Source organism: Nerophis ophidion, linkage group LG10, assembly GCF_033978795.1.
Source record: "Nerophis ophidion isolate RoL-2023_Sa linkage group LG10, RoL_Noph_v1.0, whole genome shotgun sequence".
Classification (NCBI taxonomy): domain Eukaryota; kingdom Metazoa; phylum Chordata; class Actinopteri; order Syngnathiformes; family Syngnathidae; genus Nerophis; species Nerophis ophidion.
This window is the reverse complement of record NC_084620.1, coordinates 51,937,479-51,952,015: the sequence shown is the minus strand read 5'-3', so window position 1 is coordinate 51,952,015 and position 14,537 is coordinate 51,937,479. Positions and strand designations below refer to the sequence as shown.

The 14,537-nt window shown below is 34.8% G+C and overlaps 1 protein-coding gene across 16 annotated transcripts in view; it reads left to right on the top strand.

The window, feature by feature from the left end:
* lrmp (lymphoid-restricted membrane protein) overlaps nucleotides 1–14,537 on the top strand; it is a 135,786-nt gene that overhangs the window by 1,869 nt on the left and 119,380 nt on the right. For 13 of the 16 annotated variants that reach the window (XM_061914067.1, XM_061914065.1, XM_061914073.1 and 10 more), the window contains exon 1: nucleotides 10,694–10,930. The exons of 1 other annotated variant lie outside the window; for it this stretch is intronic. The gene's annotated coding sequence lies outside the window, so the exon portion shown is untranslated. Of the gene's footprint in view, nucleotides 1–396; nucleotides 439–10,693; nucleotides 10,931–14,537 lie in introns of those variants that run through there. 2 more of the 16 variants (XM_061914063.1, XM_061914074.1) reach the window with 2 other exon arrangements.

The window sequence follows — 14,537 nt, the reverse complement described above, 5'->3', positions numbered from 1 at the left end:
TGTCTGTTTCCTCTGTGTTTAGTATTTCCTGTCCTTAGTTCCTGTCTAGTGCTCTTATTTTGTCAGCTTCCCGTCTTGTTCCCTGAGTGCTGTGTTCCTCCTCAGCTGCGACTGATTGGCACCTGGCCACACCTGTTGCCAATCAGCCCGCTCCTATTTGTTTTGATTGATTGATTGATTGATACTCTTATTAGTAGATTGCACAGTTCAGTACATATTCCGTACAATTGACCACTAAATGGTAACACCCGAATAAGTTTTTCAACTTGTTTAAGTCGGGGTCCACGTTAATCAATTCATGGTACCTGCTTTGTGTTGTGTCAGTTGCTGGATCATTGTATTGTCATGTGTATTGTCGTTGTCACATGTCGCTCTTGTCGTGTCGTTTTGTTACAGCTACTACCTGTCGTGCTACATTTTGTCCTGGTCGTCGTAGCGGTAAGCTGTTTCTGTTAGCATTAGCCATTTCCAGTTTTTCCTGTTTGCTACCCGCTAGCTTCCACGCTAGGTAATTTTTTGTTTCTTGCTAACTTCTATGCTAAAGACCCTTAGTTAGTTATTCCAGTTATGTCCGCGCTTTTTGTTTGTACCCTTTGTTTGTTCTAGTATTTTAAATTAAAACCATGTTTTCCCATTCAATGCCTGCCTCCTTCTCTGCATCCTGGGGTTCGACATCAAATAACTGTGACACACTGCACTGGAGGCTTTGTGGCCACATGCGTGGACAGCACTTTTTAGCTCTTACTTCCAAAATGGTGTACACCAGGGGTGTCACACGTAGGGCCCGCGAACAGGTTTTATCCTGCTCGCGAGATAAGTTTGCCAAGTATAAAAATTAACCTGAAAATTTTGAATGAAACCGCTCTTCTACATGTGTCTACTGGATGTTGCAATAGCAATTCTTTGTATCTCTGTAGATCAGGGGCCACCTCTAGCGTGCGGCTGCTGACTCAACGCACAAGCGACTGCAAGGCATAGTTGTTCAACAGCCAAACAGGTTACACTGAGGGTTGTGATATAAAAAACTTTAACACTCTAACTAATATGCGCCACACTGTGAACCCACACCAAACAAGAATGACAAACACATTTCGGGAGACCATCCGCACTTTAACACATAAACGCAACATAACAAATACCCAGAATCCCATGCATCCCTGACTTTTCTGGGCTCCATTATGCACCCCCACACCCCCCGGGGGCATACTGCAATTTTGATATTTTTTTTATCTTGATGGATTGAAATTTAACACCATTGAGTTGACTGATGAACATTATCACATCATTCATTCAGAAGATATAAATAATGACAAATAAAGATGGAATACTATTAACCACAACATGTAAGTGTAAAAAAACATTAAGATTTGTACATTTTCAGAATGTGCTTCTTCTATTTTTAAACAAAAAAAACAATCTGAAGGTGTCTTTATTTTTAAGTTATCATGCAGGGATTTTACCAGTCCGGCCCACCTGGGAGTAGATTTTTCTCCATGTGGCCCCCGATCTAAAATGAGTTTGACACCCCTGGTGTACACTATTGAATTGGGGTCTTATGGCCACTTGTGTGGACACTTATACTGCCATCTGGTGGTGTCAAAAGAGTATAACATACAATGGAATTTGGAGGGAAAAAAAGTGTAAAAATAAGAATTAGCATGTCACTAAACATGAAGTACACGTTTGTGTACTTATGGACTAAGTACATCATATCAAAAGATGGTTCTTAGTTTTTATTCTAATTAGGGTCCAATAAGCCCAAATAGCAAAGAGAAATAGAAAAAAGCATATAAACAAACAGCTTGGGCCTTAAGGGGATATTATGACAGACCGCCTGATAAAAAAAACCAGAATGGAATTTTCCTTTTTTTTACTGAATGAGACACTCAGAATGTACATGAAAATAAAGAATGTGGGTTTTATAATATTAACTATGAAGGATAAAACCCTGGATATTGACATCATATGAACATCCCACCCCCTCTCCAGCCACATATTTTACACTCAAGCAAAACGCAACAAAAATGCAACAAACAAAGAAACTGTGTGGAAACGCTCCCCACCCACACTGCTTGGTACCTGGTCTGAGCTGCTGTGACTTCATTACTCAAAACCACAGTTCCCAATCCCAACCTAAAGCAAGCCTCCACTCTTCCAAAAGGCGCTAGCTTGATGCTAATTTACATAGCCGGGTTACTTTTAGCATTATGGCTATTTCCATACCGCCGAATGTGTTAGTAAAAAAAATAAAATGTTACAATCAAATAGCTGATGTGTCAAAACTATACTTACAGTACAAACACTTTGTGGGGCGCAACAAATGGACAGCTCATTTTTAAATGCTATGTTAAAAAATAACATTTTATGACCAATCAATTAACATTTGGAGCGGTATGGCTCGGTTGGTAGAGTGGCCGTGCCAGCAACTTTAGGGTTCCAGGTCCAATCCCCGCTTCCGCCATCCTAGTCACTGCCGTTGTGTCCTTGGGCAAGACACTTTACCCACCTGCTCCCAGTGCCACCCACACTGCTTTAAATGTAACTTCGATATCGGGTTTCACTATGGAAAGCGCTTTGAGCCACTAGAGAAAAGCGCTATATAAATATAATTCACTACTCACAGATAGAAAGTTGTTATATTTGCACCAGTAAGATCGCATCATTTGGTCTACATATAGAAACGCACCTGCAGGATTTCTTTTTTTTCTTTTTTTTTAGTTAATTTCATACCGACACTCACGCAAAATATTTCTGCATTTACACACTAAGGAATAATTAACGATAAAATCTCATAAAAAACAAAAACTCTGTCGACATCTTGTGGCTTGAATGTGCAACTGCAGACATACACACTTGACACAAATGTATATCATCCATTGATGGATACATTTTGAAGTTTATTGACAAACTGAAGTGTTGAAATAAAAAAATAAAAAAAGGTATGACTGGATTTTGGATCCCCAGTCATTTTAATTTGATTTTTGGTTTCTTAACTCAAAAAATAATAATGAATTAAAATCACTGTAATGAATTATTCACCTATTTAATTACTTCACATCACATCAATTTACATTGACATTTTTGGGGGGAAAATATTACATGTTTTGTCTTTTTACCTTTCAAAAAAACTATGTTTTATTTGACAAAAATGGCATAAAACTTTGTAAAAAAAAAAAAAATTATAATTGACGGGAAAATCTAAAGTTCATCTAAAGAGTGCAGCGTTGGAAAATATAAAATATATGACTTATTTTCAATACTTTTATGAGTGGGATTTATTGGGATTTTTTGTTATTAAACTGTCATGGCTCAAAAATAATAATGAATACTAAAAATTACAGACCTATACAAGTTCCCAATTACTTTTACTACTGAAAAGAGATGGCGACTTGTCCAGGGTGTACACCGCCTTCCACCCGAATACAGTTGAGATAGGCTCCAGCGACCCCCCGCTATCCCCAAATGGGGAAGCGTTAGGAAATGGATGGATTGCAATTACTTTACAATGAAATATTGTACTTTGAATTAGAATTTTTTTTTTTCATATTTTGTGTTTTTGCCCCCCAATTTTTTTTATTTTTTTATTTTTTTTACTAAAAGGGCATAAAAGAAACAAAAGCTGAAAAAAGAATAACAACTTATAATAGATGGATGCATTTGAAGTGGATTTAGAGACTGAAGTGTTGAAAGTAAAAAAATGTAATGTATGACTCATTTTTGCATCCCCAATCATTTTAATTGGGTTTTTGGTTTCTAAACTCAAAAAATAATAATGAATTAAAATCACTGTAATGAATTATTGACCTATTTAATTACTTCACTTCACATTAATTTAGGGGCTAGAAATATTTCATGTTTTGTCTCTTTTCCTTAAAAAAAATGTTTTATTTGACGAAAATGGCATAAATCATTTAAAAAATAAAAATAAAAAAGAATGAAAAAATTTATAAAAACGTATTACTCCTTAAAAAGATCTAAAGTTTATCTAGAGAGTGCAGTGTTGGAGAATATAAAATATATGACTTATTTTTAATACTTTTTATGTGTGGGATTTTTTTGTTTTTAAACTCTATGGCTCAAAAATAATACTGGATACTATAAATTACTGACCTATTTAAGTTCCAAAAAACTTCATATCAAATATTCTACTTTGAATTAGAATGTTTGTTTTAATATTTTGTGTTTTTTGCCCAAAAAAAAAAAAAAAAAAGATTTTGTTTTTAAATAAAAGGGCATAAAAGAAACAAAAACTGACAAAAGAATAACAACTTATTTTGGATTTGAAGTGGATCTAGAGACTGAAGTGTGGAAAGTAAAAAAATTAAATATATGACTAATTTTTGGATCCCCAATCATTTTTGGTTTCTAAACTCAAAAAATAATAATCAATTAAAATCCCTGTAATGAATTGTTGACCTATTTAATTACTTCACATCACATCAATTTACTTTGACTTTTTTTGGAGGGGAAATATTACATGTTTTGTCTTTTTGCCTATATTTTATTTGACAAAAAAGGCATTAAAAAGTAAGAAAAAAACATGAAAAAAAAATACAAAAACTTAAAATCGACGGAAAGATCTAAAGTTTATCTAGAGAGATGTGAAAATATAAAGTATATGACTTATTTTTAATACTTTTGTGAGTGGGATTTATTGTGATTTTTTTTTTAGTTTTTAAACTGTCATTGCTCAAAAATAATAATGAAATAAAATGAATCCTATGAATCACTGACCTACTTAAGTTCCCAAATACTTCACATCAAATATTCTACTTTGAATTAGAATGTTTGTTTTAATATTTTGTGTTTTTTTGCCCAAAAAAATAAAAATAAAAAGATTTTGTTTTTAAATAAAAGGGCATAAAAGAAACAAAACCTGAAAAACGAATAACAACTTATATTGGATTTGAAGTGGATCTAGAGACTGAAGTGTTGAAAGTAAAAAAATAAAAAAATAAAACGTATGACTAATTTTTGGATCCCCAATCATTTTAACTGAATTTTTGGTTTCTAAACTCAAAAAATAATAATGAGTTAAAATCCCTGTAATGAATTGTTGACCTATTTAATTACTTCACATCACATTAATTTACTTTGACTTTTTTTTGGAGGGGAAATATTACATGTTTTGTATTTTTGCCTATAATTTATTTGACAAAAAATGCATTAAAAAAGTAAGAAAAAACATGAAAAAAAATTACAAAAACTTAGAATCGACGGAAAGATCTAAAGTTTATCTAGAGAGATGTGAAAATATAAAATATACGACTTATTTTTAATACTTTTGTGAGTGGGATTTATTGTGATTTTTTTGTTTGTTTTTAAACTGTCATTGCTCAAAAATAATAATGAAATAAAATGAATCCTATGAATTACTGAACTACTTAAGTTCCCAAATACTTCATATCAAATATTCTACTTTGAATTAGAATGTTTGTTTTAATAGTTTGTGTTTTTTGCCCAAAAAAAATAAAAATAAAAAGATTTTGTTTTTAAACAAAAGGGCATAAAAGAAACACAACCTGAAAAAAGAATAACAACTTATATTTGATTTGAAGTGGATCTAGAGACTGAAGTGTGGAAAGTAAAAATATTAAATATATGACTCATTTTTTGATCCCCAATCAGTTTAACTGGATTATTGGTTTCTAAACTCAAAAAATAATAATGAGTTAAAATCCCTGTAATGAATTGTTGACCTATTTAAGTACTTCACATCACATTAATTTACTTTGACTTTTTTTGGAGGGGAAATATTACATTTTGTCTTTTTGCCTATAATTTATTTGACAAAAAATGCATTAAAAAAGTAAGAAAAAACATGAAAAAAATTACAAAAACGTAGAATCGACGGAAAGATCTAAAGTTTATCTAGAGAGATGTGAAAATATAAAATATATGACTTATTTTTAATACTTTTGTGAGTGGGATTTATTGTGATTTTTTTGTTTTTCAACTGTCATTGCTCAAATATAATAATGAAATAAAAATGAATCCTATGAATTACTAACCTACTTAAGTTCCCAAATACTTCACATCAAATATTTATTTGAATTAGAATTTGTGTTTTTTTGTGTTTTGCCATACAAAACAGGGTTTTGACAAAAAGGGCATAAATCATAAAATAAAACAAAAAAAAAACTTTGTAACGGCAGATGGCCCTGAAGTTGATCTAAAAATGTTAAGCTTTGAATTAAAAAAAATAAAAATATTCTTATTATAAACATTTTTATTTTCCGGGACCAAACTTAAATGAAGCCTTGAAGGTTGTAAAAATATATATTTTTTATTGATTGTGAAAATGAAAACGCATGTTTTAGTGTTTCGGGCTTCACGGTGGCAGAGGGGTTAGTGGGTCTGCCTCACAATACGAAGGTCCTGAGTAGTCAGGGTTCAATCCCGGGCTGTGTGGAGTTTGCATGTTCTCCCCGTGAATGCGTGGGTTCCCTCCGGGTACTCCGGCTTCCTCCCACCTCCAAAGACATGCACCTGGGGATAGGTTGATTGGCAACACTAAATTGGCCCTAGTGTGTGAATGTTGTCTATCTGTGTTGGACCTGCGATGAGGTGGCGACTTGTCCAGGGTGTACACTGCCTTCCACCCGATTGTAGCTGAGATAGGCACCAGCACCAAAGGGGAATATGCGGTAGAAAATGGATGGATGGATGGATGTTTTAGTATTTCCCAAGAGCCTTAGTAGCCTTAAACAGGCACTGAGTGAGCACAATTTGTCCTTCATGTCCTCATGTGTCATATCTTGTTTTTTTTATTTTTTCGGACTATAATGTGCAATAATGTTATATGTATGTGTGTATATATATATATATATTCATATGTATGCATACATTTCTATTTTTTTTTACTATTTATATTACCATATTGTATATATATTATATATATTATAAGGGACGGCGTGGCGCAGTGGGAGAGTGGCCGTGCGCAATCCGAGGGTCACTGGTTCAAATCCCACCTAGAACCAACCTCGTCACGTCCGTTGTGTCCTGAGCAAGACACTTCACCCTTGCTCCTGATGGGTGCTGGTTAGCGCCTTGCATGGCAGCTCCCTCCATCAGTGTGTGAATGTGTGTGTGAGTGGGTAAATGTGGAAGTAGTGTCAAAGCGCTTTGAGTACCTTGAAGGTAGAAAAGCGCTATACAAGTACAACCCATTTATTTATTTATTTATATGCACCTTAGAGAGCTCCAATTTCCTTGTTCTTTGAACCTGTTCACTGCAATATTGACAATAAAATTCAATTCTATTCCAGTGGTTCTCAAATGGGGGTGCGTGTACCCCTTGGGGTACTTGAAGGTATGCCAAGGGGGTACGTGAGATTTTTTAAAAATATTTTAAAAATAGCAACAATTCAAAAAATCCTTTATGAATATATTTAATGAATAAAACTTCAACAAAATATGAATGTAAGTTCATAAACTGTGAAAAGAAATGCTACAATGCAATATTCAGTGTTGACAGCTAGATTTTTTTGTGGACATGTCCCATGAATATTGATGTTAAATATTTCTCTTTTTGTGAAAAAATGTTTAGAATTAAGTTCATGAATCCAGATGGATCTCTATTACAATTCCAAAAGAGGACACTTTAAGTTGATGATTACTTTTATGTGCAGAAATCTTTATTTATAATTGAATCCGTTGTTTATTTTTCAACAAGTTTTTTGTTATTTTTACGTATTTTTTTCCGAATACTTCAAGAAAGAACACTAAAAATGAGTGAGTGAGTGAGTATGAGTTTATTTGGAACATGCAAGCATACAACATGGTACAGTACATCACAATTTTCAGTTTCTCTTTTCAACATTTTCGAAAAGGAGTAAGAAGAAGCAGAGCTTATTTAATCCTACCCCTTTTCTTTTACATCACAGTTGCTAAAACTATTGTTCACTTCCTGTTCTCAATGTCTTCACAATATACTCCATAAGTCAGGGGTCACCAACGCGGTGCCCGTAAGGACCAGATGAGTCGCCCGCTGCCCTGTTCTAAAAATAGCTCAAATAGCAGCACTTACCAGTGAGCTGCCTCTATTTTTTAAATTGTATTTATTTACTAGCAAGCTGGTCTCGCTTTGCTGGACATTTTTAATTCTAAGAGAGACAAAACTCAAATAGAATTTGAAAATCCCCAAAAATATTTTAAAGACTTGGTCTTCACTTGTTTAAATAAATTCATTTTTTTTTTTTTACTTTGCTTCTTATAACTTTCAGAAAGACAATTTTAGAGAAAAAATGCAACCTTAAAAATGATTTTAGGATTTTCAAACACATATACCTTTTTATCTTTTAAATTCCTTCCTCTTCTTTCCTGACAATTTAAATCAATGTTCAAGTAAATTAATTTTTTTTATTCTAAAGAATAATAAATCCATTTTCGTTTAATTCTTCATTTTAGCTTCTGTTTTTTTTTTGACGAAGAATATTTGTGAAATATTTCTTCAAACTTATTATGATTAAAATTAAAAAAAAATATTCTGGGAAAACTAGAAAATCTGTAGAAACAAATTTAAATCATATTTCAAATTCTTTTGAATTTATTTTAACATTTTTATTCTAGAAAATCTAGAAGAAATAATTATTTGTCTTTGTTAGAAATATAGCTTGGTCCAATTTGTTATATATTCTAACAAAATGCAGATCGGATTTTAACCTATTTAAAACATGTCATCAAAATTCTAAAATTAATCTTAATCAGGAAAAATGACTAATGATGTTCCATATATTCTTTTTTTATTTTCTCAAAAAGATTCGAATTAGCTAGTTTTTCTCTTCTTTTTTTCGGTTGAATTTTGAATTTTAAAGAGTCGAAATTAAAGATAAACTACGTTTCAAAATTTAATTTTCTTTTTTTTTCTTGTTTTCTCCTCTTCTAAACTGTTCAATTAAGTGTTTTTCTCATCATTTATTCTCTACAGAAACCTTCCATCAAAGGAAAAAAAATGTACGACGGAACGACAGACAGAAATAGCCGTTTTTTTATATATATATAAATGTATTTATTAAAGGTAAATTGAGCAAATTGGCTATTTATGGCAATTTATTTAAGTGTGTATCAAACTGGTAGCCCTTGGCATTAATCAGTACCCAAGAAGTAGCTCTTGGTTTCAAAAAGGTTGGTGACCCCTGCCATAAGTAAATAAAAATAAATAAATAAATAATTGTTGAAGTTTTATTCCATACGATGAGATAAGTAAGATTATTTTGAGAATGAAAGAATGAATGGGTTAATAAATTCAGAATGTTTATCATAATTATTCTTTTTTGTACTTTGTAAACAAGTTTGAAGAGTTTCTTGAAGTGGATCATATTAGTACATTGTTTGATTACTTTGCTTAACCTTCCTCTTTTGTTAGCTTTCTGTTACCATCTCTTATGTTAACGGGTCGGTTTTGACTCATGTCTTAAATCAGCTGTAAAATACACTAAAAACAAGTATCTATCATCCAATTTGTTTCTCGTCTCTTGGTTACCTTGTTAGGTTTCCTTATCCATGAAAATATTGGCTTTAATATTTTTGGTTTGGGCCATTGGGCCTTTTTTTTGTCAGTATACCCTTCGATTTCAATTTTTAAAAATGGTAAAACGAACCTCAAGAGAATCATATAAATAAAAAAAAGGTTGTTGTGTTACCTAACTATTACTACGGGGTATTAGAACACATCTCTTAAATAAATGTGTTTTATTAATTTTTTCATTTTAAGAATTTTAACTATAGTAACATACGGGTCAATTTCGACCCATATATATTTACTTCAAGAAAAAGGCTAAAAAGTATTTTTTGCAGCAACAGAAATCCAACATCAAGCAAACAACAACCAATCACGCAAATGAAACCAAGAGAAATAGATTACTAGTTCCAAAACTAATAAAAAAACAAAATCAGAGTGGCAAAAAGTGACACTTTTAGTGTCCGTCTTTTGTTTGGTTTTGTACAGGATAACAAGGTAAAATGAGAATCCACTAAAGCTCACATGATTGGGAGAGGAGCTGGCTGTCAGTGTGTTCAGTTTCGGCTCTTATCATTGCTTTATCATCTTATTTTTATAACTGGGTCGAAACCGACCCTAACAACACCAAGGGCATAATTTCTACCAGAGCATTTTATAATTTAGTGAAAAAAAATTAAAATGTTTTATTTCGTTGACGAAGAGGTCCTTGAAAAAGTCAAAAAGCTTTGATGCAAAAAAACAAATGTATGTGGTGTTTTTATGCATTTAAAAACTAAAACAGGTCGGTGCCGACCCTAACACAAGACGAAGGTTAATCCATTCCATGGTTTGATTCCACATACAGATGTACTGAAGGTCTTTAGTGTTGTATGTGTGTGCAAATGTTTTAAGTTACATTTTTGAGCAACATTTTGCACTGTTATACAATTTAATAAATTATAAACTGATGACGTAGTGCTGTATTTGACTTCTTTGTGTCTTTTTTTCAACCAACAATGCTTTGCTCTGATTAGGGCTTACTTGAATTGAATAAATGTTCACATCACTGAAAAAAGGTTGAGAACCACTGTTCTATTCTATTCCATTGCTAGAGTGGGTGTAGTTTCACCTTTTGGCCGCATAGTGTCGCTGTGGGCTAGAAAAAAGCTTGTGTCAGTTGGGTGTAGTTTCACCTTTTGGCCGCCTAGTGTCGCTGTGTGCTGACTTTTAAGCGTCCCGGTCTCCCCGACAGGCCTCTCAACAGGTGCATCCTGGCTACTCAGTGCGCATGCGCGTGTGGCGGACGGTTACATCGGAGATTTTTCCAATCAAGCTGATGACGGAAACACAAAGTCTAAACTAAAAGTCATTTTGTGTCCTTTGCGAACACAACTCAAGGTTAAGTGATTTATTTGGTGTCTAACTGCCGCCCTCCGGAGTGTCGAGTGGTGGGAAAGCGGAAAAGAAGTACTTTGCCTCCTTTAACTGGTACGTGGAATGATTGTGTTTGTGGTTGACGATTACTGCATTGTTCGACGACTACTGCATTGTTCGACGATTAATCGTATTATTTGATTAGCAAAATTGCAAATGAACAAATATTGGTGCGCCAGCAGAATTATTAGCTCATTAATTCGGCGCACCTGCTGCCTAATTAGACCTTTAAGCCTTCTGATTGACTGATTGATTGATTGAAACTTTTATTAGTAGATTGCACAGTTCATCACATATTCCGTACAACCCGAATAAGTTAATCAATTCCATCCATCCATCCATCCATCCATCCATCCATCATCTTCCGCTTATCCGAGGTCGGGTCGTGGGGGCAACAGCCTAAGCAGGGAAACCCAGACTTCCCTCTCCCCAGCCACTTCGTCTAGCTCTTCCCGGGGGATCCCGAGGCGTTCCCAGGCCAGCCGGGAGACATAGTCTTCCCAACGTGTCTTGGGTCTTCCCCGTGGCCTCCTACCGGTTGGACGTGCCCTAAACACCTCCCTAGGGAGGCGTTCGGGTGGCATCCTGACCAGATGCCCGAACCACCTCATCTGGCTCCTCTCGATGTGAAGGAGTTAATCAATTCATGGTAGCTAATTACGTCTTGTGAAGTGAAGTGAATTATATTTATATAGCGCTTTTCTCTAGTGACTCAAAGCGCTTTACATAGTGAAACCCAATATCTAAGTTACATTTAAACCAGTGTGGGTGGCACTGGGAGCAGGTGGGTAAAGTGTCTTGCCCAAGGACACAACGGCAGGGAGCAGGTGGGTAAAGTGTCTTGCCCAAGGACACAACGGCAGTGACTAGGATGGCGGAAGTGGGAATCGAACCTGCAACCCCCAAGTTGCTGGCACGGCCACTCTACCAACCGAGCTATACCGCCCCATTTTACATTTTCATCATAATTGGAGCTAATAACAATTAATACTCAACCTGGCTGCTTTTTAGTTGTTATGTTAAGTAAGTATATTGTTGTGTATTATTGTCAACAAGCAGCTTAACCCAGAGGGGCCTAACTTTTTCCACCGAGGGCCACACACTGACAAATAAAGCATGCGGGGGCATTTTAATTTTTTTCATTTTCAAAAACCAACACAATATAGATTTTTTTCATCTTTAAGGCTCCCCTCAAGTTAGGTCCTAGAATGGTCTCAGTCATAAGAATATAAAAAATAAAAATAAAGTCATGTGTGTGTATTAAATTATTAATCACTTGGATCATCTGCAGGTAACTATTGGTTTTGAAGTTAAAAACAATTCAATGTGAACATTATGTATTTTTTTTGTTTCATGCCCTTTTTGCCAATGCCAAGCCAAATTCAGCACGTGTTAAAACAGCGTGGCATTGTAAATAAATAGTGCGGGTACTTTCCTGGCCCGCCTGCAGTGCAGACCTGTTTCCCATCGAAAATGTGTGGCGCATTATGAAGCGTAAAATACGACCCCGGAAAGTTGAACGACTGAAGCTCTACTTAAAACGAAAATGGGAAAGAATTCCACTTTCAAAGCTTCAAAAATTAGTTTCCTCAGTTTCCAAACGTTTGAGTGTTGTTAAAAGAAAAGGTGATGTAACACAGTGGTGAACCTGCCCTTTCCCAACTACTTTGGCACGTGTTGCAGCCATGAAATTCTAAGTTATTTGCAAAAAAAAAAAAAGTTTAGGAGTTTGAACATCAAATATCTTGTCTTTGTAGTGCATTCAATTGAATATGGGTTGAAAAGGCTTTGCAAATCATTTTATTCTGTTTATATTTATATCCAACATAATTTCCCAACTCACATGGAAACAGGGTTTGTGTATATATATATATATATGCTTTTAACACTTTCAACATTTTGTCGATTGTTTTTATATATAAAAATATGTATATATTTCTTTTATGCCGTTTTTGACCAAAAAATGTCAAATCTAGATTTGTTTTGAAGTATTTTGAGTCTTAAATGAGTCAATATTTCATAACATTGTCACTTTCAACATTGTCTATGTTTTTATATATATATATATATATATATATATTGTATGTGTGTGTGTGTGTATATATATATATATATATATATATATATATATATATACATATATTGTATGTATGTGTGTGTGTATATATATATATGTATATATTTCTTTTATGCTGTTTTTGACCAAAAAATGTCAAATGTAGATTTTTTTTTAAGTATTTGGAGTCTTAAATGGGTCAATAATTCATAACATGGTCACTTTCAACATTGTCTATGTTTTTATATGTATATATATATATATATATATATATATATTATGCGCCCTTTTTTGGACCAAAAAAAAACATGAAATGTCAAATGTGTATTATTTGATATGAAGCAATTGGAGCCTTAAATGGGTCAATAATTCATAACATAAATTTTAATTCAGTATTATTTGTGCAATAATAGATCAACTTTGTTGATTATCAGTTTTTATAATAAAGAAATACATTTTGTGCTTGTTTTGTCCAAAAAAACAGGTTTTTCTTTTTTATGGCCATCGCAAAAAATAGGCAATATTTTTCCCCCAAAATATTTAAAAAAATTAATATTTGTACGTAATTGTAGCCTTAAATAATTCAATAATTCACAACACTGATTTTAATACATTATTTTTTTCAAGCGATCCATTCATCCATCCATCCATCCATTATCTTCCGCTTATCCGAGGTCGGGTCGCGGGGGCAGCAGCCTAAGTAGGGTAGCCCAGCCACTTCGTCCAGCTCTTCCCGGGGGATCCCGAGGCGTTCCCAGGCCAGCCGGGAGACATAGTCTTCCCAACGTGTCCTGGGTCTTCCCCGTGGCCTCCTACCGGTTGGACATGCCCTAAACACCTCCCTAGGGAGGCGTTCGGGTGGCATCCTGACCAGATTCCCGAGCCACCTCATCTGGCTCCTCTCCATGTGGAGGAGCAGCGGCTTTACTTTGAGTTCCTCCCGGATGGCAGAGCTTCTCACCCTATCTCTAAGGGAGAGCCCTGCCACCCGGCGGAGGAAACTCATTTCGGCCGCTTGTACCCGTGATCTTATCCTTTCGGTCATGACCCAAAGCTCATGACCATAGGTGAGGATGGGAATGTAGATCGACCGGTAAATTGAGAGCTTTGCCTTCTGGCTCAGCTCCTTCTTCACCACAACGGATCGATACAACGTCTGCATTACTGAAGACGCCACACCGATCCGCCTGTCGATCTTACGATCCACTCTTCCCCCACTCGTGAACAAGACTCCTAGGTACTTGAACTCCTCCACTTGGGGCAGGGTCTCCTCCCCAACCCGGAGATGGCACTCCACCCTCTTCCGGGCGAGAACCATGGACTCGGACTTGGAGGTGGTGATTCTCATTCTCATTTTCGAGCGAGGACACTTTAAAAAATAAATCAATAAATACAGCTGGCATGGCAGCTTTTGTGTTATTTTCTGGTTATATTTCACTTCTTTGCCCTTTTTTCCGCCTTTTTTGTAGTAGTATTCTTAGACTGTGCTGCTGAGCCGCACTTTGGACACCCACGTCTTAACCGATGAGTAAATTACCGGTAGAAACATCCGCATTTGGTTCATATGAAATAAATTTCTGCTCTGAAATGTTAAAAAAAGGCTAT